At 43.7% G+C, this 24628-nt stretch overlaps 1 long non-coding RNA gene across 1 annotated transcript; it reads left to right on the top strand.

Annotated features, from left to right (window-relative positions):
• The first annotated feature begins 2275 nt into the window (after positions 1 to 2275).
• On the top strand, positions 2276 to 23648 carry LOC149462563 (uncharacterized). The gene is made up of 2 exons (XR_016312649.1): positions 2276 to 2373; positions 23234 to 23648. It is a non-coding gene; the product is annotated as an uncharacterized LOC149462563 (long non-coding RNA).
• The last annotated feature ends 980 nt before the right edge of the window (positions 23649 to 24628 follow it).

Genomic DNA, 24628 nt, shown 5'->3' on the forward strand with positions numbered 1-24628 from the left:
ATGTATTTGCAAATGTGTGCTAACTAAACCCCTGGCAAGTTGAAATGGGTATTTTCTTTCCTTTTTTTGATATGCGATGCCTGTCCATGTTCCTTGCTGTAAAAGCCAGTTATAGACTGCGGCAGTGACCACCTTTTTGTATAGCAAGCTAATCCAGTTTCCCACTAGTGTTCCCTCCCCTTTCTGGCCCAGGGGGTATAGGTCTACCCAACTAGTCCTCTATCTGTGAACTAATGGGTTGCTGGCTGCTCTTAGGCCTTCCGCTGGGCCGCTCCTTCACTGCTGCACAGATGGTCCTCGCTCTGGAGGCTAATGAGGTATGGACATTTCCTCCTTTCCAGCTCCACTGCCTGTAGGTGAGCCTATTCCCATCTGGGCCCCTTCCCAGGCTTCTGCTCTCCAGCCTCTCACTTAATCTTTCACCTGAACTCTCCTGCAGGCTCTTTCACATTTAAGGGCTGCCCTGGCCCTATACCAAGCCTCCTGCTTGGAGATTGGTCAGGTTCCCCTAAGTGTACAGGCCAGCCCCCCTCACCCCTGCCCACTGCTTCTAGAATCTTCTCCAAAATCTCTAGAGCAGGGGGAGGTATCAAGGAACTGACTTGCAGAGCCTCTCAGCTCTGAACAAAATTTTACCCCCTTCTGACTATCACCACAGGCTGCTAATCAGCCTCTGACTAGAAATAGCTATCTAGGAGGGTGCTACATATCTAAAAGTGAACATGTGGGTATGGCTTTTAGGAAGTATGTACAGTATGTGTTGTTGTGATGAATTTTTAACATTCCTGTTGTAAAGAGTGCTTTGAGAAATTTAATTGAATGTTTGACAATGACAAATAAAGTATTTATCTTATCCTATAGTATCTCTCACCAATTCATGAGCTATGAAGCATTTTTCCTCTCACCATCCACAGTCCATGTTCTCCAATGGCACCATTTCTAGGCGCGGGGGCCAGAGATTCACTCTCCTAGTAGATAAAAAAGATTGGATAAAACACTGGTCTTTTTGTTCACTTAAGCTGGTCATAGACATAAATTTGGCTGGTTTAGCAGAGACGAGTTGAATTTTGATCAGTGAGTGGCTGTCCCTGTTCGAGAAAAGTTGGCCGTTAAATCAACCTCTGTCGAATTGACAAGCTAGAAAACCTTTGTCGGCTAGTGGCTGCATCCAATCATCTGCAGTTGCTGATCAGTGTATTCTGACAGCAGAGAGTCCCTGCTGTGAGAAAACGATGTCGCCATCTTGCTTCCTGACTGGAGTCCTTAACTTTCTGGCCATTCCTTACAGAAACTGCCAGTCCTTTCAGCATTTTTTTTTAGGAGTTAATCTCTATGTAGTGTGGAAGGATTTTTTTTTTACTGTGTATACATCGTGTACTGCTGGTGTACATACTATCCTTGTCCTATTGTACTTTTGTGCCCTTCCTTCACTCTCTTTTCCATGATGGCAGTTGTAAATGAACCTTTGCACTCTCTGGTTATTGATACTCTAAATGGTCGATTGCCTTAGGTTCCTGGATTAGTACACCATCATTCTTAGGTTAGTACACCTTCGTTCATGAAGCTTTTGGGGTGTGGATCTTGAAGAAGCGCAAAGTCATGAAACGGGTTGATCTTTAGTGCCAGGGCCCTCGATCCCCTCATGTTTTTGCATTGTATTGGTATTGTTCTGTCACATGTTCTGTCCCCCTTTGTAATGTACAGCGCTGACCGAACTATTGGCGCTTTATAAATACTGTATAATAATAATAATACTTGACTTTATGTATTCTGTGAGACTGTGACCACCTTACATATGTAAAGTCATGCAAGCTATATTCAACAATATTGTTATATATTGATGGTGTTATTCCAATTGATTTTAAGGTCTTATTTTATATCCGAGATATAATAAAGTTGTATGTTGAGCCCTTTTAAATGGCTGTGGGTTTGTTGTCTCCATGTGGTACAATAACAGTCCCATTGTTACTCCTGCCCTCTTTTTCTGTTTAGTTTAGGAGGTTTGGAACTGGTTTGTCAGAATCTTAATGTCCCACCGGGTGATTTTTCTATCCACCTTATTTGTGTGGATGGAGGAATCTGTTGTTTTTTTTTTTTTACTGGTCTTAGATGAATCATTTATGGCCAACTTTAGAATGTTTTATTGAAAATTTAACAAAAATCGACCATGTTTTTGCAATTTGTGTCCTTTTCTTCATGGTAGATCTATGTGTGCAGAGAGCAACAAGAAAGGAGAAGATTTCTAACAAAATGTATTTTTGTCAACTAGGGACAATTTACACAGCAGTCACGCTACATGACGTCATCACTCAACTTGAAGTGTCCCCAGAGGTGCGATTAGGCCATTTCTGATGCTGTGATGCCAGTATTTAGGTGAGTGCAATACAATATATTCATGTTATTTAATTGATTCATTGGATTTAACACTTTGTGGAGCACTGGTCTACTTTTTTTCTCCTTGAACATGGTGCATATGGGATTGGGAACTTGAAGATTGTTGTCCTTGTGGTATCTCCAGCCAGCTGTTCTCGGGTCATAGTTTGAGCTCTGCCTGTTTATTACTGGAACGATTACATCATGCTTAATATAACTTCTCTATAACTTCAGTTACAATCATGTTTTTCTGGTAAGCCTTTGTTGTGTTCTCATGGTGGTGGTGATTCTTGTGAAGACATACATTATTCGGATTTTGTGCAGTTTTAATATTTTTAAATATTAAAAATGTGTACTCTTTTTTTCATATTTAACCGCATGCCGCCCAGCCACTGTACATATACGGTGGCAGGGCCGCACTCACAGGCAAAACCACGTTTTAAAACGTGTGTTTTGTAAACAAATAGGGGGCGTGCGCGAGGTGCGCCGCCGCCCTATTTGTCCCGCGGTTCACCGCCACAGATGTCAGTCGCCAGGTCACGGCCGCTCCTTGGCGGCTATGTCCCGGCGATCGGCGGCAAACAGTGACAGAGAGCACAGCTGCAGTAGCTGTGCTGTCTGTCACTTCCCTGTCAGCTCGAGGATGAGCTGATCGAGAAAGAAGAGTTTCTCTTTCTCGATCAGCCTTGTCCCATCCAGTACACACCCCCGCCCCCTAGTAAAACATTCCCCTCACTCCTATAACCCTTCCCTGCAAAATAAAGTTAACCCCTTCCTCCCATTGCCATTAGTACAGTGTCAGTTTTTTTTTTTTGCACTGATCACTGTATTAGTGTTTTTGGGGATGTCAGTGACCCCAAGTCAGTACCCCCCAATGTCAAATGTCCACCGCAGTCCCGCCATAAGTCGCTGGTCGCTGCCATAAGTCCCTGATCGCCGCCATAATTCGCTGATCGCCGCCATTATTAGTATAAAAAAACCCTAAAAATCCCAGTATCTTTCCCGCCATTTGTAAACGCTATAACTTTCACATAAACCAATTAATTTACATGTGTTGGGTTTTTTTTTTAGCAAAGACATGTCGCAGAATGCATTTTGGCAGAAATTTATGACTAAATTTGATTTTTGCATTTTTTTTACTGGACATGTTTTATAGCAAAAAGTCCAAAATATTGTTTTTTTCCTCAAAATTGTCAGCCTTTTTTTTTATAGCACAAAAAATAAAAACCGCACAGGCAATCAAATACCACCAAAAGAAAGCTCAATTTGTGGGGGAAAAAAGGATGTAAATTTCATTTATGTATCATATTGCATGACCGCGCAATTGTCCGTTAAACTAGCGCAGCGCTGTATAGCAGAAAAATTTCGTAAATTGCAGTATTTATACCATAGTTTGTAGACGCTATAACTTCCACACAAAGCAATCAATATACACTTATTGGGATTTTTTTTTTACCAAAAACATGTAGCAGAATACATTTTGGCCTAAATTTATAACTAACTTTGAGTTTACTATATATTTTTTATAGCTGAAAATAAAAAATATTGTTTTTCTTCAAAATGTTTGGCCTTTTTTTGTCTATAGCGTGAAAAATAAAAAGCGCACAGGTGATCAAATTACACCAAAAGAAAGCTCTATTTGTGTGAAAAAAAGGAAGTAAATTTCATTTGGGTGCAGCATTGCATGACCGCGCAATTATCAGTTGAATTAGTGCAGCGCCGAGTAGCAAAAAGAGGCCTGGTCATTAAGGGGGGTAAATCCTCTGGAGCTCAAGTGGTTAAAAAAAAAAAAAAAAATTAATGATGAATTTATTCCACCAATATGGTCGTGTTGGATATGTAATGTATATGAAACGCATATTCTGGTATTGATGAACAACCCAGAGCGGCACATTTTGGCATACTGTATTTAAGGACAATTTATTGGCTGACTTGACAATACTGCTCCTGCGAGGGTGCAATAAAGGTCTTACTACAGCCTCTATGCACAGATATTCTTAGATGTGACAGCAAAAAAAGGATAGCAAGGGTCATCTTTAAGCAGTCAAGATCACAAAAGTAACTTGAAATATGTAGAAAACTTACCAGCTAACTGCTTTTTGATGTAGCATGAAATACGCTATTTACTACTGCTAATAAGCCTCATCTCGTAGTCAAACATTTTAATTCGAAAATATAAACAGGGAGTGCTACAGGGATTTTCACTCCCATCTCGCTTTATGAATAAAGTATTTAAACAAGAGTGAACCGTTGATGAGGTCTAATCGCATCTAATTATCTCATCTGCAACATTAAGACAGATGGTGAGGGATTTCCATTTAAAAATTTCTCTTGCGATTAATCTGATGAGGGCCATATGAAGAGAAATCAATGACTTCTACATTAATGTCAGAATACATTAACCACGCCGACCCCGAGGAAACTGAGCAATATGTAATATCTATTACAGCTGCCACTCAGAAGGAAAGTTTCTGGGGAACGCAGAATAAAGTTGGTTGGTTTACAGTAAATAAATCCAGATTCCAGTTGGGTTCACTTAGTAGATATATATGTTTGCGTGTTGTGATCCTTGAAACTTGAATGCAAGAGCAGATGAGTCAAACAAAGAGGGTAAGACGTATTTTGGTTTTTGTCAAATTAATTTTACTTGTTTAAAAAGTTACCACGTTTATAAACTGAACATTTAAAGCATTTTTAAATAAACTGTCAATATTCTTGTCTATAAATGTGAAGTAGATTGATTCCCTAATTACATTTTCTTAGTTTGCAAAGCACTGTTTCTCATAAACAACTGCTAATTTTTTTTCCCATATAATACTGTTTCCATCTTTTTTCTTCCTTTTTCCACTTCAGTCAGAGCCGGATCTAGCCTGTCCAATGTGGGAGTGCAGCACAAATTGTCAGGGGGTAGAGGATGGGAGGTCAGCAGGACAGTGTATGGGGGGGGGGGGTCAGCAGGGCAGATGATAGTGTCAACAGTTTGTTGGGCAATGTACAGAGGCAATTAGTTTGTAGGGAAGTATACGGAGGCCATTAGTTTGTAGGACAGTGTACGGAGACCATTAGTTTGTAGGGAAGTATACGGAGACCATTAGTTTGTAGGGAAGTATACGGAGGCCATTAGTTTGTAGGACAGTGCACGGAGGCCATTAGTTTGTAGAGCAGTGTACAGAGGTGATTAGTTTGTCGGGCAGTGTACAGAGGCCATTAGTTTGTAGGGCAGTGCACGGAGGCCATTAGTTTGTAGGGCAGTGCACGGAGGCCATTAGTTTGTAGGGCAGTGCACGGAGGCCATTAGTTTGTAGGGCAGTGTACAGAGGCCATTAGTTTGTAAGGCAGTATGCGGAGGCCATTAGTTTGTAGAGCAGTGCGTGGAGGCCATTAGTTTGTAGAGCAGTGCGTGGAGGCCATTAGTTTGTAGAGCAGTGCATGGAGGCCATTAGTTTGTCAGGCAGTGCACGGAGGCCATTAGTTTGTAGGGCAGTGCACGAAGGCCATTGGTTTGTAGAGCAGTGCGTGGAGGCCATTAGTTTGTCAGGCAGTGCGTGGAGGCCATTAGTTTGTCGGGCAGTGCACGGAGGCCATTAGTTTGTAGGGCAGTGTACAGAGGCCATTGGTTTGTAGGGCAGTGTACAGAGGCCATTGGTTTGTAGGGCAGTGTACAGAGGCCATTGGTTTGTAGGGCAGTGTACAGAGGCCATTGGTTTGTAGGGCAGTGTACAGAGGCCATTGGTTTGTAGGGAAGTGTTCAGAGGCCATTGGTTTGTAGGGAAGTGTACAGAGGCCATTAGTTTGTAGGGCAGTGTACAGTGGTCAGCAGAGCTGAGGACAGAATGACTTTTGGCAGGGCATTCAACTGAGCTCATTCTTACATTCCTGTACTACACACAACTTGGGCACAGGCAGCAGAGCTCCTCCTCCCAACACAATGCTTAGTTGAGGTCAGTATAGTGCCAGACAAGGACAGTATAGCGTCAGACTAGGATGGTAAAGTATCAGATTAGGATGGTATAGTGTGAGGCTAAGGCAGCACAGTGATAGATTACGGCAGCATAGAGACAGATTAAAGTGACAGATTACAGTGGTATAGTGTCAGATTAGGGTGGTATAGTGGCAGGTTTAAGCAGTATAGTGGCACATTTGGGTAGTAAATTGGCAGGTTATGGCAGTATAGAGGCAGTATAGTGGCAGGTTATGGCAGTATAGTGGCAGGTTAGGGCAGTATACTACCAGGTTAGGGCAGTAAAGTGGCAGTATAGTAGCAGGTTAGGGCAGCAGAGAGACAGATTAAAGTGACATAGTGTCAGATTAGGGTGGTATAGTAGCAGGTTAGGGCAGTAAAGTGGTAGGTTATGGCAGTATAGCAGTAGTATAATGGCAGGTTAGGGCAACATAGTGGCAGGTTAGGGCAGTGTAGAGGAAAGTTCGGGCAGTAAAGTGGCAGGTTAGGGCAGTATAGTGGCAGTATAGTAGCAGGTTAGGGCAGTATAATGGAAAGTTAAGGTAGTATAGTAGCAGGTTAAGGCAGTAAAGTGGCAGATTAGGGCAGCATAGTAGCAGGTTTAATGCAGTAAAATGGAAAGTTAAGGCAGTATAGTAGCAGGTTAGGGCAGTAAAGTGGCAGATTAGGGCAGCATAGTGGCAATATAGAGGCAGTATAGTGGCTGGTTAGGGCAGTAACGTGGCAAGTTTGGGCAGTATAGAGACAATATAGTGGCAAGTTAGGGCAGCATAGTGGTTTTGGGGGGGAACAACTAAAGTTTGGGTGGGCATAGCTCACCCCAGCACCCTCCTAGATCCGGCCATGATTTCAGTTCTCCTAATAATCTCCGTTCCCTTTCAACCATATCCTGGCTGTGTGCACTTGATCCAGTATTGGCTTCCCATCATTGCTGTGGATTGGCTTCCTGATAGTGACAGCAGATGACTATGCCTGCTCAATGTGTGTTGGCACACCAGCCTACCTACACCTCTACTGGTTTACAAGACAGAGTGATATCCTCCCCAAACCTTCCTGCAAAGTTCCAGACCAACTATGTCATTCAGTAGAGACCTGGGAGTGACACAGATTCTTTCCAGCCACTGAACACCAATGATTTAAGTTACCATGTACCTACTGACCATCAACGAACAGGGGCATTATCCATTCCTTTTAGGAGCACTGACCAGTGACTGCCAATGAATGGTGCTAACCATCAACTATCAGGATTCTGAATTTGAACTGATCTCCACATTGCAGGAGCACTGACCACTGGTCACCAACTAATGAGGCAGTAACCACTGGCAAACAACTAGCAGGGGCGCTCACAGCTGACCGCCAACTTGCAGGAGCACTTACAGGCTCACCACCAACTAACACTTATGGCTGACTGCCATCTTGCAGGGCTCTCAGGATTGACCACTAGCAGCAGCACTGACCACCAACTAACAGGGGCAGTAACCACTGACCACCAATTAGCAGGGCATTGACTGCTTACTGCCAAATAGCAGGGATACTAACTGTTGACTGCCAACAAGCAGAGGCACTCATTAGTGACCGCCAACTAGCAGAGACACTCATGGCTGACTGACAAATAGCAGGAGCACTAGTGGTTGACTGTTATCTTGCAGGGGTACTAATAACTAATGAGAAAAGGTTAGCAGTTGACTAGAGCAAACTGTAAAAAAAAGATGGTATTTTAAATCCAATGCAGAGTAAAAAAAAACAGTAATAGATGCAAATAATTTCTTTATTATGATCACTAGGATCATCTGAAAAGGTAGGCATATGACATGGTGAACACAGTCAATAAAAAAAATAAAAACAGTGAGTTAAAAGCAAAAAATGTTTTGTGTCTACACTGGGAAACGGTAAAATATGGATAAGAAAAAATCTTCATTTAGGAGGGGTTGTAGTAATGTATGGAAAGTCCACTTTCAATATGATCTGTGTGATTCTGTTTTCACAATTAGTGTTCCTTCTTGATTTCCAATAATGACCTGACTGTAGGAGGATACATCTTTTCACCTCATTTGTATGGTCATCAATTCTGGATATACCATAGGAGTGACATGTTGAAAGAATCCTAGGAAGTCAACATGAGTAGTGAATGATTTATAAATAAATCACCACATTCATAGTATGGTATCAATATTAAATTAGATTCAAAATACATGTTGATGCTATGTAGAGGAAAAGACTTTAGAATCTAAAATATGTATTACCTTCATTATATCTCATCATGAATGGCTTGCAGATATGAAAAATGATCAATATGTTTCCAGCCAGTTGGATGAGCATTTTCCTGGCTATTGGCGAATTAACTTTTCTTAGACCTGAAGTTAGAACAGCGGGATTCTAACTGCCTGAATGCATACAAAGATAGAAACCTTCAGTTAAAAAACATACAAACCTAAAAAAATAAAAAAAATATGTATCCCAGTCCCATTATTGTTTCCCTTTATCTGCTGTTGAGATAAGAGATCAGCCACACAGGGTGTGCATTGTTTTAAGTCAGTCGGCTAAGCCTGACAATACGCAGTCAGAATTTTCTTCAAAGCAATTGAGCTGTTGATAAAAGCATTTTGGACTCCATAAATTTCATATAAAAACCCTGAAGAATTTTCATTGCCACTGTTTCGAATTTTCCTTTTGATTTCAGAATGCACATGCATATTTACAGGAAGTACAATTCTTTTCTAATGAAATCCACCCCCACAGAATTGTTTGAAAAAAATGTCTGTAGTGGGGCCACTGCTGTTTCCCTTTTAAAGAACTGTTGAAATTTGTATATACAGAGTTATCCTTTGGGAGGACCCAAAGATTTAAGTGGGGGGAGAGTGTAGAGGGGCCATTGCTCTTTCCCTTTTAAAGAACGGTTTCCCTTTTAAGACTGCATGTTGTCAGAAAGGGTTTGATTGGCTCAGCTCTCAGCAGTACTGGAGTGTTTGTGGGAGTTGCAGTTTCATCACAGAGGCAGACAATGTAACTTTATACTGCACAGGACTACAGGACCAGGAGGCTTTGCAAGGAGGAGGGAGAGGAGAGCCACATGTGTCTTTGCAGAGGACACGTGGGAGCTAGTCTGCAGCCCCTACTGTTGTAGTACACTGACACTGTTTCCCGAACAGCAGAGGTTGCTAAGGACAACGATTATCTACCGCAGCTGATGTCAGCAACTGTGATCATTGGTACCAGTCACCTGCGACGGCGGTTACCGACAGCAACGACAGCTCCCACCGCAGAGAGAGGTCAGAGTGTTGGAAATCACAGAAAAGGCGTATGACCACCCCAGGTGAGGCCCCTCAGAGATTGTGCAGCACCAACAATTGACAACAGAAAAAAACTAGCAGAGAGAGGTCAGAGTGTTGGAAATCGCAGAGAAGGCGTGTGACCCTCCCAGGTGAGGCCCCTCAGAGATTGTGCAGCACCAACAATTGACAACAGAAAAAAACTAGCAGAGAGACAGAGCCCCATTCATCATTCCTTCAAGGGTTAACCCCTGGAGACTGTTCTGCGTGGATGTGGTGAGCAACTGCTAACCTGTGACATGTCAGTCCTTAAGAGCGCTCCACTGATTTACTAACACAGGCCTGTGCAACACAGACTCACACAGTGTTCAGGGGCGGACTGACAACTCATGTGGCCTCCAGGCAATAGGGGATCATGGGGCCCCTGTGTCCTTGCCCAAACTCAAAAAAAGCCTATGGAAAAGGTACCAGGGGCATCTCATGGGGCCCCCAACTGACCCCAGGCCCTCGGGCAGTGCCCGAGTTTCCAAATGGTCAGTCCGCCCCTGACAGTGTTATAATCCTACAGCATACAAGTGAATTTGGGACCGAGCCTAAAGAGATGTCAGTTTAGCTGGGGACATATTGCTGCTGTAGTTGCAGGGAGTAATTCTGATCTATACCTATACCGGTATATACGTATATACATGAATATTGTGTTTATTGATGTTATTGAGCCAATTCTAGAAAGTTTGTGTATTCAGTGCATTTAGCTGCTACTTTCCAAGTTAATTTGCAGTTTATTTGCAGAGTTTTACCTATCTTATTAAACCTGTTATAAAACATCCCACAAGGTGTACTGGTGTGCTGTGGATCCAATATATATATATGGTTCATCACTGAAGTAAGGACAGAAGTGCCCATTAATTCCAACGGCTCCTTCGGGGGTGAGCGATACATGTCCATTCTTCCCCATAGTTTTTCCTCATCACTATGGTTAAAAACGGTCACAATTTGACCCCACTATAGTAGAACTAAGGCAAGTAAGCCTTTTTAAAACATGCACTGGCTTTGTATATTAAGTTGATGTATATATTTAAACTCAAGTTAAATAAAAAATTGGCCCCAATAAAGTAAAAATAATAAAAACATTTTTTCTCTGGAATTCATTAACCGCCTCCCGCCCGCCATATAAGGTAATGACGGGCGCAAGGCGGTTCTCTCGTTCTGGGGGACGTCATATGACGTCCTCCCACTCTAACTGCGCGTGCGCAGCGCGGCAAGCGGTGGTTCTCTGTGTCCCTCAAACACAGCGGATCACCGATCAACGGAAAGAGCCGAAGATGTTGGCTCGGTCATGTGATCAGCTGTGTCCAATCACAGCTGATCGCATGTAAATAGGGAAGTGCTGGTTATCGGCATTTCTCTCCTCACGAGCTGTCACGCTGACAGCTTGTGAGGAAAGGAGAGCCGGTAATCAGCATTCCTCAGAGGGGAATACTAATTAAACGAAACCCTCTATTTCTAATGTAATTTATTAGACAGGGACAATTTGGTTGTTCTGCAGGCTGGCTGGTAAATGTGCTGACAAATCTTTTGTTTTGTGACGTGCATTGCCCTTCCATGTGCATCATACAGCAAAGGCTAGTTATAGGTTGGGGTGGTTGACACTTTTCTGTACAGTTGGTTGAATTGGGTGCAGGAAGATGCCTTGGCTGCCATTGTGTTCTTGCTGGGCATCACATGCATCCCTGCCTTTAAGGAAGGGTGGGCTCCCTGTAGGCATACCTGACCTTAATCTTTCCACTGCATTACGTGCTCCTATTTAGGAGACTCAAAATTATACAGTTAGGACTGCAGTTTACAGAGGGGCCTTGATGTGGACACTGCGGCTTGCGCATATATTTGCCAATGTGTGCAAACCAAACCCTTTGTTTTTAGTGTGAATTTTTATACAGGGTCAGTTTGGTTGTTTTGCAGGCTTGCTGGTAAGTGTGCTGAGAAATATTTTGTTTCTGATTTCATGAAAATGCCCCCGAGGGTCCAGCATCGTGTCTGCATGGGATCAGAGAGTACTACTGCATTAAAAGGGGATCATGTGCTGTTCACTGCATAAGTAAAGACCACCAATCACTGCTGTTAGAGAGGATGAAGGACCTGTGACTTCACCAGATAAACCACGTATATAAAGGTTTCATATACACTATATTGTCAAAGTATTGGGATGCCTTCATTAACACGCACATGAACTATAATGGCATCCCAGTCTTAGTCCGTAGGGTTCAATATTGAGTTGGCCCCGCCCTTTGCAGCTGTAACAGCTTCAACTCTTCTGGGAAGGCCGTCCACAAGGTTTATGAGGGTGTCTATGGGAAGGTTTGACCATTCTTTCAGAAGCACATTTGTGAGGTCAGGCACTGATGTCGGGGGAGGAGGCCTGGCTTGCAGTCTCCGCTCTAATTCATCCCAAAGGTGTTCTATGGGGTTGAGGTCAGGACTCTATGCAGGCCAGTCAAGTTCCTCCACTCCAAACTCACTCATCCATGTCTTTATGGACCTTGCTTTTTTGCACTGGTGTGAAAGCGTGAAATTGTCCAAACTATCTTGGTATGCTGACGCCTTAAGAGTTCCCCTCATTGGAACTAAGGGGCCAAGTGCAACCCCTGAAACCCCACACCATAATTCCCCTCCACCAAACTTTACACTTGGCACAATGCAGTCAGGCAAGTACTGTTCTCCTGGCAAACGCCAAACCCAGACTCGCCGATTGGATTGCCAACAGAGAAGCATGATTGGTCACTCCAGAGAACACATCTTCACTGCTCTAGAGTCCAGTGGCGATGTTCTTTTCACCACTGCATCTGATACTTTGCATTGCACTCGGTGATGTAAGGCTTGGATGCAGCTGTTCGGCAATGGAAACCCATTCCATGAAGCTCTCTACGCACTGTTGTTGTGCTAATCTGAAGGCCACATGAAGTTTGGAGGTCTTTAGCTATTGACTCTGCAGACAGTTGGTGACTTCTGCGCACTGTGCGCTTCAGCTTGCACTGACCCCGCTTTCATTTTACGTGGCCTACCACTTCGTGGCTGAGTTGCTGTTTCCAGTTGCTTCCACTTTGTTATAATACCACTAACAGTTGACCGTGGAATATTTAGTAGCCAGAAAATGTCACGGATGGACTTATTGCACAGGTGGCAACCTATCACGGTACCACACTTGCATTCGCTGAGCTCCTGAGAGCGACCCATTCTTTCACAAATGTTTGTAGAAGCAGTCTGCATGCCTAGGTGCTTGATATTATACACCTGTGGCCATGGAGGTGGTTGGAACACCTGAATCCAATTATTTGGAGGGGTGTCCCAATACTTTTGGCAATATATAGTATTTTAATATTGTGTGTAAGTGGTGGTGGGTGTCTCAAGGAGTAGGGTGTTTTTGTGGGCATTAAATGCTAGCATAAATATTGACCACTAGGTGGACCTTTCTAATTCATGAACATTTTAAATCCCTGTGTGGCTTCCCTGTAATTAACTGATAATGCAGCCCTTCTTATAGCATAGCCGGTATACAGACAGTATACAGCAATGGTCTCCAAACTGCGGCCCGGGGGCCGGATGTGGCCCTCTACTTACCTTATCTGGCCCTCGGGTCACTGTTCCATCAACTGACACCAATGGTGGAGCACCATTCCCCCTACTGACACCATCAATGGGGCACTATTCCTCCCATTAAGACCAATAATGGGTCACTGATGCCAGGACATTTTCTACTCCCGCTGGCCACAGTCAGGCTCCCCTAAAGCCTGAGGGACAGTAAACGTAGTAAGCTTAGAAAGTTTGGAGACCCCTGGTATACAGTCTATTGTATGCCCGTAGGTGTTTTGCAACATGGCTGTACCTGAACAGTGGAGCTGCAATATAATTTCCACAAGCAGGTGGCAATAGCACACTAAAGGGGGTCACAATGCTCTTGTTGGGTCTTTTATAAATGTAATTGAAGGGATCTCAGGTAGGTATCCGCTGTAGTCCCTCTGCACAGGAACGACCTTGAATGTACTCCGGCAACAACTAAATTGCCGTATTTAGCATTCACATCTAATTTATGGAAATCTTTTCAAAACCTCAATGATCCTCAAAGTGTGACAAACATTCTAAACTTAGAATTATTAAACTGACATTATTTGCAATCGTTATGTGCCAGAGGATTTGTTTCTATTTAGTTTCATTAAATATTTAATTTCTTTTGGCACTTCATTACAAGTTGTAAGCATTTTAATCAGACGCTGTTCCACAGCGGTAAAGTTCGCTGGCGAGCCGATAGGAGAGTTTTTTTTTTTTTTTTTTGGTGTACATTGCTTGTAGTGTATAAAATAATTACAATTGTGGTGGGATGGTAATTAGCTGGAAAAATTAACAAAAAGACCTGACCGTGCATATATTAGACATACATGCATGCCTAATTTGTTTCCGTCAATCTGAGCCTGCCGTTTCTTTTCTTTTTTTTTTCACAACACAACTTTTATTTATCTAACCTTGCTACATAAGAGCAGATACTGCAAGGTGCTTACCAATGTAGCACCCTCTTAGAAAAGCTAGGGGGAGCTAGATAATGATTTTTTAGTTAAAGGCTGGATAGCAGCCTGCGCAATAGTCAGAGGGTCAAATTTGGGTCAGGGCTGAGAGGTTCTGCAAATGAGTTCCCTGAAACCTCCCCCTGATGTAGAGACTTGGAGAAGTCTCTAGAATTCAGTGGGTGGGGGTGAGGAGGAGCTGGTCTGCACTCTGAAGGGATCCTGGCCAATCCCTAAGCAGGAGGCTTGGCATTGGGCAAGGGCAGTCCTTATGAGTGATCAAGCCTCCTCAATAACAGAAGAATTCGGGTGGAAGATGGAGTGAGCAGGATGGTGTGTGGAGCCTGGGAGAGGGTCCAGGAGAGGGGCCTACCTACAGGCAGAGTTTCTGGAAGGGAGGATCTCTCAGCCTCATCGTCCCCTGAGCAAGGAAAGCCTGGGAACCAGGTAAGGAGCCATCACAGCATAAGGCCAGAAGGTAGCCACCAACCCACAAGTTTGCAGGAGAGACTGAGTAAGCCCACACCCCCTGGGCCGGATAAGGGGAAATGGCATACAGGTAGGAAACCTGAATAGCTCCCATCTGGGACTGCTGATCTTAAGAGGCAGATTCTGGGTTCTCTTGCCCAGAGATTCCCTCAGGCAGCTGGGTGAAGAGATTCCATCTGTGGTCTGAGGTGGAACACCAAAAGAGGCTGGATAGCTCTCCAAGAAAAGGAAACTCTTCTGAGCACTTGTACATAGTCCTAGGAAGTTGTCTTCAGTTCAACAGTTCCATGGGCATCCCATGTACCCCTAATCCCCCTCCAAGTTACAATCCCCTAATAAAATAAAAAAAACAAGTTTACGGACTGTTTGCTGTCTCTGAAGTGCAAAGCTGGAGGCAAGTGTGTGTTACACAGCGGACTATAGGGGGGCCCAAAAACTCATTGATTCCTAAGGGAGTAGTACTACACCAGTAATATCTGTAAGTCCAGGGAGCTCCCAAATCCTGACTGTGGGGTAGATTCCTAACTCCTCAACTGTATAAACAGATGTCTGTCTGAATGGAGTCAAGTTTTGGTACCAATTATAGCTCATGGTTATCCATATCTAAATTGCTTACTAAAGGGGTTGTAAATCCTTACGCATACCCAGTGAAGTGACTGGCCTCAGGTGATACACTGATAAGAAACAAATCCTTCTACATAAGTTGTACCTGTTTATCTGTACCCCTCTCTTCTCTACAGCCATTAAAAAAAGTGCAGGGGGGCGTGGCTAGCATCGCATGCAGTAGGACATGTGCCTAGTTAGCTCCGCTGGTGATCCTGACTTTCCTCCTGATAAGCACCATGTCCTCCACTCAGATTTGCTTCCTTGGTCCCCGGGGTGAACTGCTGACTCTACTGCTCTCATTTGATCCCTTTCTCCCCCTGATCCATGATGGCAAAGAGTAGAAAATAGGTCCGGACAGTAGCTGAGTCGGCTGGGCAAGATTTAGTATAGCAATGGAGAAGCAGAAGGAGGCTGCACAGAAGTTTTTTACCAGACCACTTACCAGAGAGAACTTACAAAAAAAGTGCAGAGTTTATACAGTTGAGCTTCTAAAAATCAGGGGGCGAGGGGCTGAAGTTACACTCTGTAGAGCTTAGTGGGAGCTGATTGGACTGCAGCCCACTTTTATAGAGCCATTAAAACATACGGAATTTATACAGCCTGTCTGAGCTTCCAGAAAGCAGTAGGTGGGGAGCTGAATTTACACTCTGTAGAGCTTAGTGGAAGCTAATTGGACTGCAGCCCTCTCTTCTCTACAGCCATTAAAACATGCAGTATTTATATAGCTTGCCTGAGCTTCTAGAAAGCAGTGGGTGGGGAATTGAATTTACACACTGTAAAGCTCCATGAGAGTTGAATGGAGGGAAGGGAGACCACCTCCCTTCGCACAGCACAGTGTTTTTTCAATCACAGGCTGTGTGCTTAGGATCCCTCCTCTTTTTTTTTTACCTCTTGGTGTCAGGAAAATTTGTCCAAAGTGACTCATTCCGATAGCAGAAGAAGGAGACAGAAGACAGAAATGAAACTCAGTGCTCTGGAGTGAGACAAGTACACACTCTAGAGCAGGGGTGTCAAACTGATGGCCCTCCAGCTGTTGCTAGTCCCGTCATGCCTATGCCTGTGGAAGTTATGCTTGTAACTGTCAGCCTTGCAATGCCTCATGGGATTTATAGTTCCGCAACAGCTAGAGGGCCACCAGTTTGACACCTGTGCTCTAGAGGGATTTTTGCCCCCTGCCACAGCAACCCTTTCAACTTGTAGGCCAAGGGGACGAGCTTTGCCAACCAGGAGGCAATAATCTTGTTGGAAGCCATAAAATCATTACACGCTCCACCTGGAATGACAAACAAGTGCTCCGACTTCCTGAGGCCAGATGTCGCCTTGATGTTAAATTTTAAAGCTTGACCCACATCTGATGGGCTAAATTCTTGGGTACTCCCCAAGAGAAATGTAGGAAGGACAACTTTCTGTGTGATATGGACTATGAAGGCCACTTTGGCATGATCTTGAGCATTAGCATGAGTACCACCCTATTCGGGATGAACAAAAGAAAGGGTTCTTTAAACCCCAGGGCCCCTAATACGGACACTCTTCTGGCTGATGTAATTGCCAACAGGAAAGCAGTTTTTGGTAAGAGGTACCACAAGTGGCCATTTTGATTGAAGGCATCTGATGCAAACAAGTCCCACACCAATGGGAGATCCCACTTCACAAACAATCTCTTAGGTAGGTTTCAACCAAGTTGCAGCTTGAAGGATAGTATAACTGAGTGTTGGATGCCCATTGTATGCCGGTGAAGGTAGAGATAGCTGAAATGTGGTCCCATGGTGTACTTGAGCATAAAGCTAAATCAAGCCCCGCCTACAGAAACTTCAGAATGTGACAGACTTGTGAAGAGCCCAGTGTAAAACCTTGATCAGCAGCAATCCTGTGAATTTGTGTCCTATTCCACTATAGGCACTGTTAGTGCTGTCCTTCTTTGCTTTCATAAGAGTATTCACAAACTTTACAGAGCCCCCGAGATCTATTAGCCGCTGCCTCTCAAGACTTAAGCCTTGAGATCGAGCCTATCAGGTCTTGGATGAATGTGATTTTGGAGAATCGGATGAATGTAACTTTAGAGAATCCAATTTTACTGACAGAGGGAGTGGATCCTTGGCACTCATTAGGAGGGGGGCAGAAGGGTATCAAGACCCCTTCAACCAATCTGGGATCATCACCAGAACTATCACCTTCCTCTGCCCCAGCCTCAGCACAAAGCTGAGAATCAGAGGTAGAGGCAGAAAGACATAAGCTGTACTGGAGATCCACTCTGTGATTAGCACCTCCACCCCAATTGCTTGTGGATGCTGGACCCTGAAAAAAAAAGCAACATGGTGTTGGCTGAAGATGTGAACAGGTCTACCTCTGGAAGAGATTACCAAGCCTGTTAGTTTTTGAAAGATTTGCAGCAGTCTGGCCCATTCATTGTCATGCAAGTTTTCCCTGGACAAATTGTTTGTCTAAAGATTCCTCCGTCCAGGTAGCTGCAAGGTATTGACTTGGGCCAACCCTACAGTCAGAGAAACCTCCTTCAGGAGGGAGACACTAAGTGCCCCCTTGTTTTGCTGTCTAATTTCACTAGATCCACCATGGATGAGGTCGCTGAAGGCTAGGAAAGCCTGAACTTCAGTTCTTGATTCCAACTTTGCTGTTGTCTTACTGCACCACCAGCCACTAGGTCGTCAGATGGAGAAGCAGAATTTTCTGTGATGTCATTCCCAACTACAAGTTTTGGCTCAATTCCATACAGGGTGTAATCCATATCTTCTTACATAGGCCCTCTAACTGCTACCAGTCCAGAAACCCAACTTGATAGGGGGTGTGACTTCAACTGAGTTTACCTGACCTGCTGGATCTGAGACGTGAAGGATGAAAGATCTCCCAAATATGTCCTGAAATGCTTGCCTTGAGTGACTGTGTCCATCACCAATGCTGTACCTATGTCCAAAGAGGAACCACCAAGTGCCCATAAGACATGTATGGATGGCACAATTCCCAAAATACCAGAAAAGATCCTGACATGAAGCTCTTCGCTGACTTCTTAGATTATGTGCTGGCTTTTCCTTTGACTCCCAGACAGAAATGCAGAAGCTACTCTTTCTGGAGGGATCGTGGAAACGGACTCTTGAACTTCAGTCTCCTTTAACTCAACAGATATTCATCTTGAAGCAGGAAGCCAAACTGACCACTATTAATTCAGACTTCACCTTCCAAGATCAAGAAAAATGCAGTTATTGAGTATGTCCTTGAAGGCCACAGCATCTTCTAATGGTATAGTCATGTATCTAGCCAATCCCATAAGGGACACACTGAGCAAAGGGGTGATTCAAAACTCTTGAGATCCAGCTGTGACAACATGCTCCAATCTTGTGGAACAGGCACTTGATTCAGTCACCATAAGGGAATTGTCAAGCCGTCCTCTGAAGGAACTTGAAATACTTCCACAGCTTTGCTTCTATTTAAAGGAATTGTATCAGCCTTACAAAAGGAGGAATTGACAACCTAGACGAAGGTTGTCCTCATTTTCCTATTTAGAAGGGACTGATGGATTGATTGGCTTGAGAAGGCTCTGAGACTAGTGTCACGGCTCACCCACATGCCACGCCCACAGCGACTAGCTAACCGAGGCGCGCACGTGCGGCCGTGACTTGGGGTAACAGGGAATAAGGGGCACTTAACTTCTAATATATAAAGTATATAAGACCGGCTGTGATACACTTTCACAGCCCGCACTACCTCTTGGCCACCACTGGAGGGAGACTCCACTCCAATCCAGCTGGTCGACCACACACTGGCAGATACAAATCTTACATACAATCTGATGCACTAACTAGGGTTGAAGAGCAGCCTAGTAATCACACACCCTTCTAGGATTCCTCCAGCTATTCTACAAGCCAGAACCCCTGGTGTTAATCACTCTTCCACTGTCCACACACCCCAACATCAGACACACCACAAACGGTAGCTTGCCACCACCCAACAGTTTATCCACAGAACGGTCTGTTGGGACACCACACACACACAGATCTCCATCTGGCAGATCTGCTACCTTCACAATCGGCACGCAATCTGCCAACACACAGTGCAATTGCATATAGATAGGCAATAAACTTGACCAAGCGTTTAAAGACACTAAAATATAATACAATCTAATCTCTCCGGAGATATGAGCCCGTGCTTAAATACCCAGAAGTCACTTATTCATTTTATGATTTAACCTCCCTAGCGGTATTCCCGAGTGTAGCTCGGGGTAAAATGTAAGTACCAAAAGCGGTAACCCCGAGCTACACTTGGGCTTACCATGCGGTGCTGCATAGGGAGTCCCTGCAGAGTTTACCTTGTCCTTCGCTCCCGCAATGTGTCCCCTGCAGCATCCCCGGCCATCTCCTCCGGCCGATGCCGGCTTCTGTGTTCTGGTCCCTGTGACGTCGGGATGTACGGGCGCCGCCGGCAGCGGGAAATTTGAAAATTTTTAAAAAATTTCATTTTTTTTAAAACAAATTTTACATAGTAAAACATTGCTGTTTCAAACCATTTCACATACATTTTGTTCCGAGTGCTTTGTCCTGTCCCCTGTCTGCATTTTGACTGCTCATTAATAGAACAGATAACCCTTTCACAGTGTGAGTGGAAACATTCCTTCAGAGCCAGTTTACACTACATGTATTTCAGTTTCTTTTTATCTGCATCCAAAGCACACAAAAAGTAGGTTATATGGTTGACAATGTCATAGTTCACATCAGTGCTTGTAGTTTCAGTGTGTTCCGGTTGCAGACAAAAAGTAGAACATGCTGCATCTTTTCTGCACACAACTGCACTGGAACCTGGTAAAACGAATCAAAAACACACCAGAATGCACCAACAATGCACTGGAATGAACATGTCCCTATTTAAATTGAAGAAAAAAAGGGGAAAATGAACCGGAAGGCATACAAAATGCATTGGAGCGCATCAAAAATGCATCAAAAACATGCATGCGGAAATGCATCCGGAACGTATCTGGACAGCGTTTCTATAGTGTGAACTGGCCCTCAGAGTGTATTAGTCATGTGACAACCTGTTAGGTGTCATCTTTATCCTTGGTTGCTCGAACAAAGCAGTATTTATGCAGTAATGTCCGTCCACATCGTTCTCTGTGGAAATTCTGAAGAGGGATGCTTCACCTAGGAAGACTAGGCAGCTTCTCATTGCCAAAGCAGATAACCCTTTCAAAGGGTAACTGGAAACCATTCCTTTAGTGTATTGACAATGTGTTTATTGAATGTGACATTCTGTTAGGTGTCATCTCTATCCCTGGCTGCTTAAACTAGCAGGATAGTCATGCTCGTCCGCATCTTCCTTTTCATAGAGTCTGAAGAGACTGTCTTGTCTGGCAGGACTGAGTCTTTTAATCGCCAAAACATATAACCCTTTCACAGGGTGAGTGGAAACAACTCCCTTTGAGTGCGCTGGCCACTTAATGAATGTGACAATGTGTTGGGTGTCATCATCCTCATTTCTGGTTGCTTGAACAAAGCAAGGTTCACATTGTCCTGCTCATCTGTGTCTTCTTTTTTGAAAAGTCTGAAGAGGTTTGTTTTGTTTAGGAAAGCTCTGAGACTGCTCATTGCCAGACTAGATAATCCTTTCACAGGGTTTTGCCTGCTACTTAACCACTTCAAGTCCAGACACTTTTACCCCCTTCCTGTCCAGGTCAGCTTTCAGTGCTATCACACTTTGAATGACAATTGCATGGTCATGCAACACTGTACCCATATGAATTTAACATTTTTTTGAGAGACAGATAAAACTTTATTTTGGTGGTATTTATTCACCACTGGGATTTTTATTTTTTTTGCTATATAAATGAAAAAGTCCAAAAATTTTGAAAAAAGGTGCTTTTCTTATAAAATTTTGCAAATAAATAATCTTTCTTCATAAATGTTGGCCAACATTTATTCAATTATTTTTTTTAGTAAAAATAAAACACAAATTAGTTTATAACCAAAAATTCCAATTTTTCTAAATTTTTTTTATATTTTATTTTTTAATATTTTTTTTTTACATACTGTCACCCTCGCATTACAGTGTCACCATAGTGACACTGTACTACTTGTGGGGGGTGATGAAGATTTTTTTTTTTACATTGATTGCTTTTACACCCATAAAGGCTGTAAAAGCACTCATTTCTTCTTTCTGGCTGCATTCTTGCAGCCATTGAGAAATACTGTGTGAGCTGTGATTGGTCACAGCTTGTCAAATGGTACAAGCCTGTTGTGAATGGCCTTTTTACCATGTGATCTCTGTGATCATTCACAGATTTCACTAGTGGTAAGCAATGATGTCAGAAGTGACATCTTGCTTACTACTATTCATGTGATCACTGATTGGCCAATCAGTGATCACATGATCTGGACCTCACACAGAGGTCCCATACAACGATCGGTGTTCCGTTGTGTCTGGAGGACACAGCCTTCACCGGATCGCGGTGTTGTGTGCTCCCAGGGAGGACGCACAAGCAGGGAGGACATTTATAAAAGGGCTGCCTACCCCTGCACTGCTCCCGTCAGGCCGTTTATATACATGGGCTGGACCGGAAGTGGGTAAAACAGCTAAAAAAAAAACCCACAATGCATGAAGTAGAAAATAACTTGCTTAGTAACCACTGCTAGAGGGATGCCAATACTTCAGCTTCCAACCATAGCTCTGCAGTCACCAGGTAGTTAATGACCCAAACATTGCCCTGCCAGAGAACAGGACATGATGAAAATGAACAAAAAGGTAGGAATCTGCATCAGAATTGCAATGTTCTGCAATGTACACAAGTCATCCAAGGGAATTGTTGACATTATAAAGCCCTTTTTTTTTTTTTTTTTTGAGAAACTGGAGAGCACAAACAAATATTAAAGGGATGTCCTATACTCTAATTGGCAATGTGGCTATGGTAGTCATCCACAGGCGACTCCTCTACCTTCTCTGGGACTTTAGAGGGGGTTGGAATAATAGCACAATAGTAAAGCAAATATGAGAAGCCGCCAACAGGTAAATGCCATGTGTGAACAGACAAATTATTACTTTGTACACCTGGTATGCAGAGTACTATCTATGGAGGAGCTCAGGGTATGCACAGCGGCTGCAGGGAGCAAGGCACAACAAAAGCCAGCAATGCGGCATTCATTTGGATACAAAGCATTTTTACATTTAGCTCACCCAACCTTCACCATCCGACTGTAAACACTGGCACTGTGTGGGTGTGCGTGCCTAGAGGAGACTCTTCTGACACCACTGCCCACTTCACATGGACCCAGCAGACCCCAGACAAGGCTGTTAGCCATGATAAAAGCTGCCCTGAGGACCAGCAGTGGGGCTCCCTGGATTATGTGTCATTTAGCTGGTACACCAGGGACCGCGTCCAGCTGAAACCCACATGCATGGACAGCCAGCGCTTTAGACTGGCCAGGCAGGGAAGCACACCTAGGTCCTGCACATGGGAGGAAAAAAGAGGAACACTGAGGCTGCAGGTGGGCTCAAATTTATGAGTTAGGTCCTGGAAGCATGGGGGGACAGGGCCCTTACCCAGCTGTGCTGACATGGAGCAGTCAGGAAAGAACCTGTACATAAAACATAATCATAAAAATATGGCGCCGCAAGTAAAAAAAAAGAAAAAAAAAAGGAAAGTCTCTTGAGGCTGTCCCCTCAATTCATCTTTTGTAGGAAATCAGCACAATGTGCCTTTAACAAAATTTAGGCAGAAGAATAGCCAAAGCTTTTTTGGCCATACTTCTATAGATCACAGGAGTCTAGTTCGTTCTGCACACCTGTGACCCATTTTCAGCCAACAGCGAGCTGAAAAGATTCTGACCTCATATTCTTGATCTTAGCTTCATAATGAAAATTCTGCCATACTGAACCTTGCTCACACTCTTAATATATTTCATGGTTTTAATTATGTTCATCCTTTCTTTCCATGAGGTTGTACATGGTGGTTCCTGTTGTATCTAACGATATGTTTTACCTTGCAGACATTGTACCAACAAAGGTTGGGTTATGTTCCTGCAATCATTAGAACCAAAGAAGCAATTAGGATGAGTACCGAAACATCTTCAACATGCATTACAGAACAAGGCTGGATAACCGGGACTAACCACTGCTAGCTATACCATGACCTGGATAAATGAGAACCTTCATAGAGATGTCATGTGTTCCTAGCTTGTGAAAGACAATGGATGACTTATCTCCTCAATGCTAACATCCTTACAACTTATAAAATAATGGTCATTGTACTCGCTTTGCCGAAACAATTGTCTTTGTCCTTTTTTTTTCTGTACAAATACTAAACGTATGAAATATTTAGCCATGGAGATATCTATTGATTGGATATTGAGACTCTGAAGCTTATCTTAATTCAGGAAATAGCAATTAAAGGAAATCACTATATTCTCTTGAGAGTGTTTTATCATTCCTCCTGAAAGCTTTTCAATGCATTGTTTAAGAATGCCATTCAGGCCATTGAACATGACAGTGTTTTCCATTTCAGAAGTGCCATTTTGCAACTCTATAGTGGCAAAGCTTTGTGATTAGTCTTTTTGGCATATAAGTACTCCAGAGTCCATAATTTATCATATTAATGGGACGCTACAATGGTTTTGGGTCAATTATGTTTAATTATCTTTTTAAAGTTTGTAAGTTTAAAGGCTAAGTCCACCTTTTTGAAATATAAAAAATACATGCACCCATATTCATGTGGCGCTACCCTCATGAAGGCTGCTGTTGTGGGTAACCCTTCTCTCTGCACAGCCAGGCAACAAATATTTCTCACACAGATTTGCATCCAAGAGACAGTAACCAGTCCATAGGCTTGGTTTTGTTATTTTATCACGGGAAATCCACTTGGATAGGGAAATATGGGATGCCCAATTGCCTAGATTCAACAAAAAAGGGGGACACTTCCTTCCTATGTACAAAGGAAGATCCTGGACTGTTCTTTCCCTGAAAGCCGTCAGTCACTGCGGACCAGTAGCAGCTGCCCTTTATGGGGGTGAGGAACTAGCAGCCCCTCAAAAATCAACTTAACTTCCCTTAACTACATGAAGGGATGTCTTCTCTCCCCTTGTACAGCTGCTCCCAGCACTACCAGCCCTGCTGGCTTCTTGGAAGATCTCCCGGGAAAAGGATAAAGGATTGAGCCCAGTGCTGTTCTTAGAAAGCTTGCTACATGTGGCAGTTTTTCCCCTTGTAGATCCCAGAGAGTGCTGCTGTACTTACTCTGTCCACTTTGCTCCCTGCTGCTCCAAGTCTTGATCCCATTCATGCCTCACTGCTGAAAGTATCCTCCTGGGCCGGCCCGAGCCCAGCCTGGAGGCCAGTCCCCCTAGACCTAGGGAACCCCTCCCAGGCACCGACAGTCTCCTCAGCAC

The sequence above is a fragment of the Staurois parvus genome, unplaced genomic scaffold, assembly GCF_062004578.1.
Source record: "Staurois parvus isolate SC_StPar_1 unplaced genomic scaffold, SC_StPar_1.0 ptg000173l, whole genome shotgun sequence".
NCBI lineage: Eukaryota > Metazoa > Chordata > Amphibia > Anura > Ranidae > Staurois > Staurois parvus.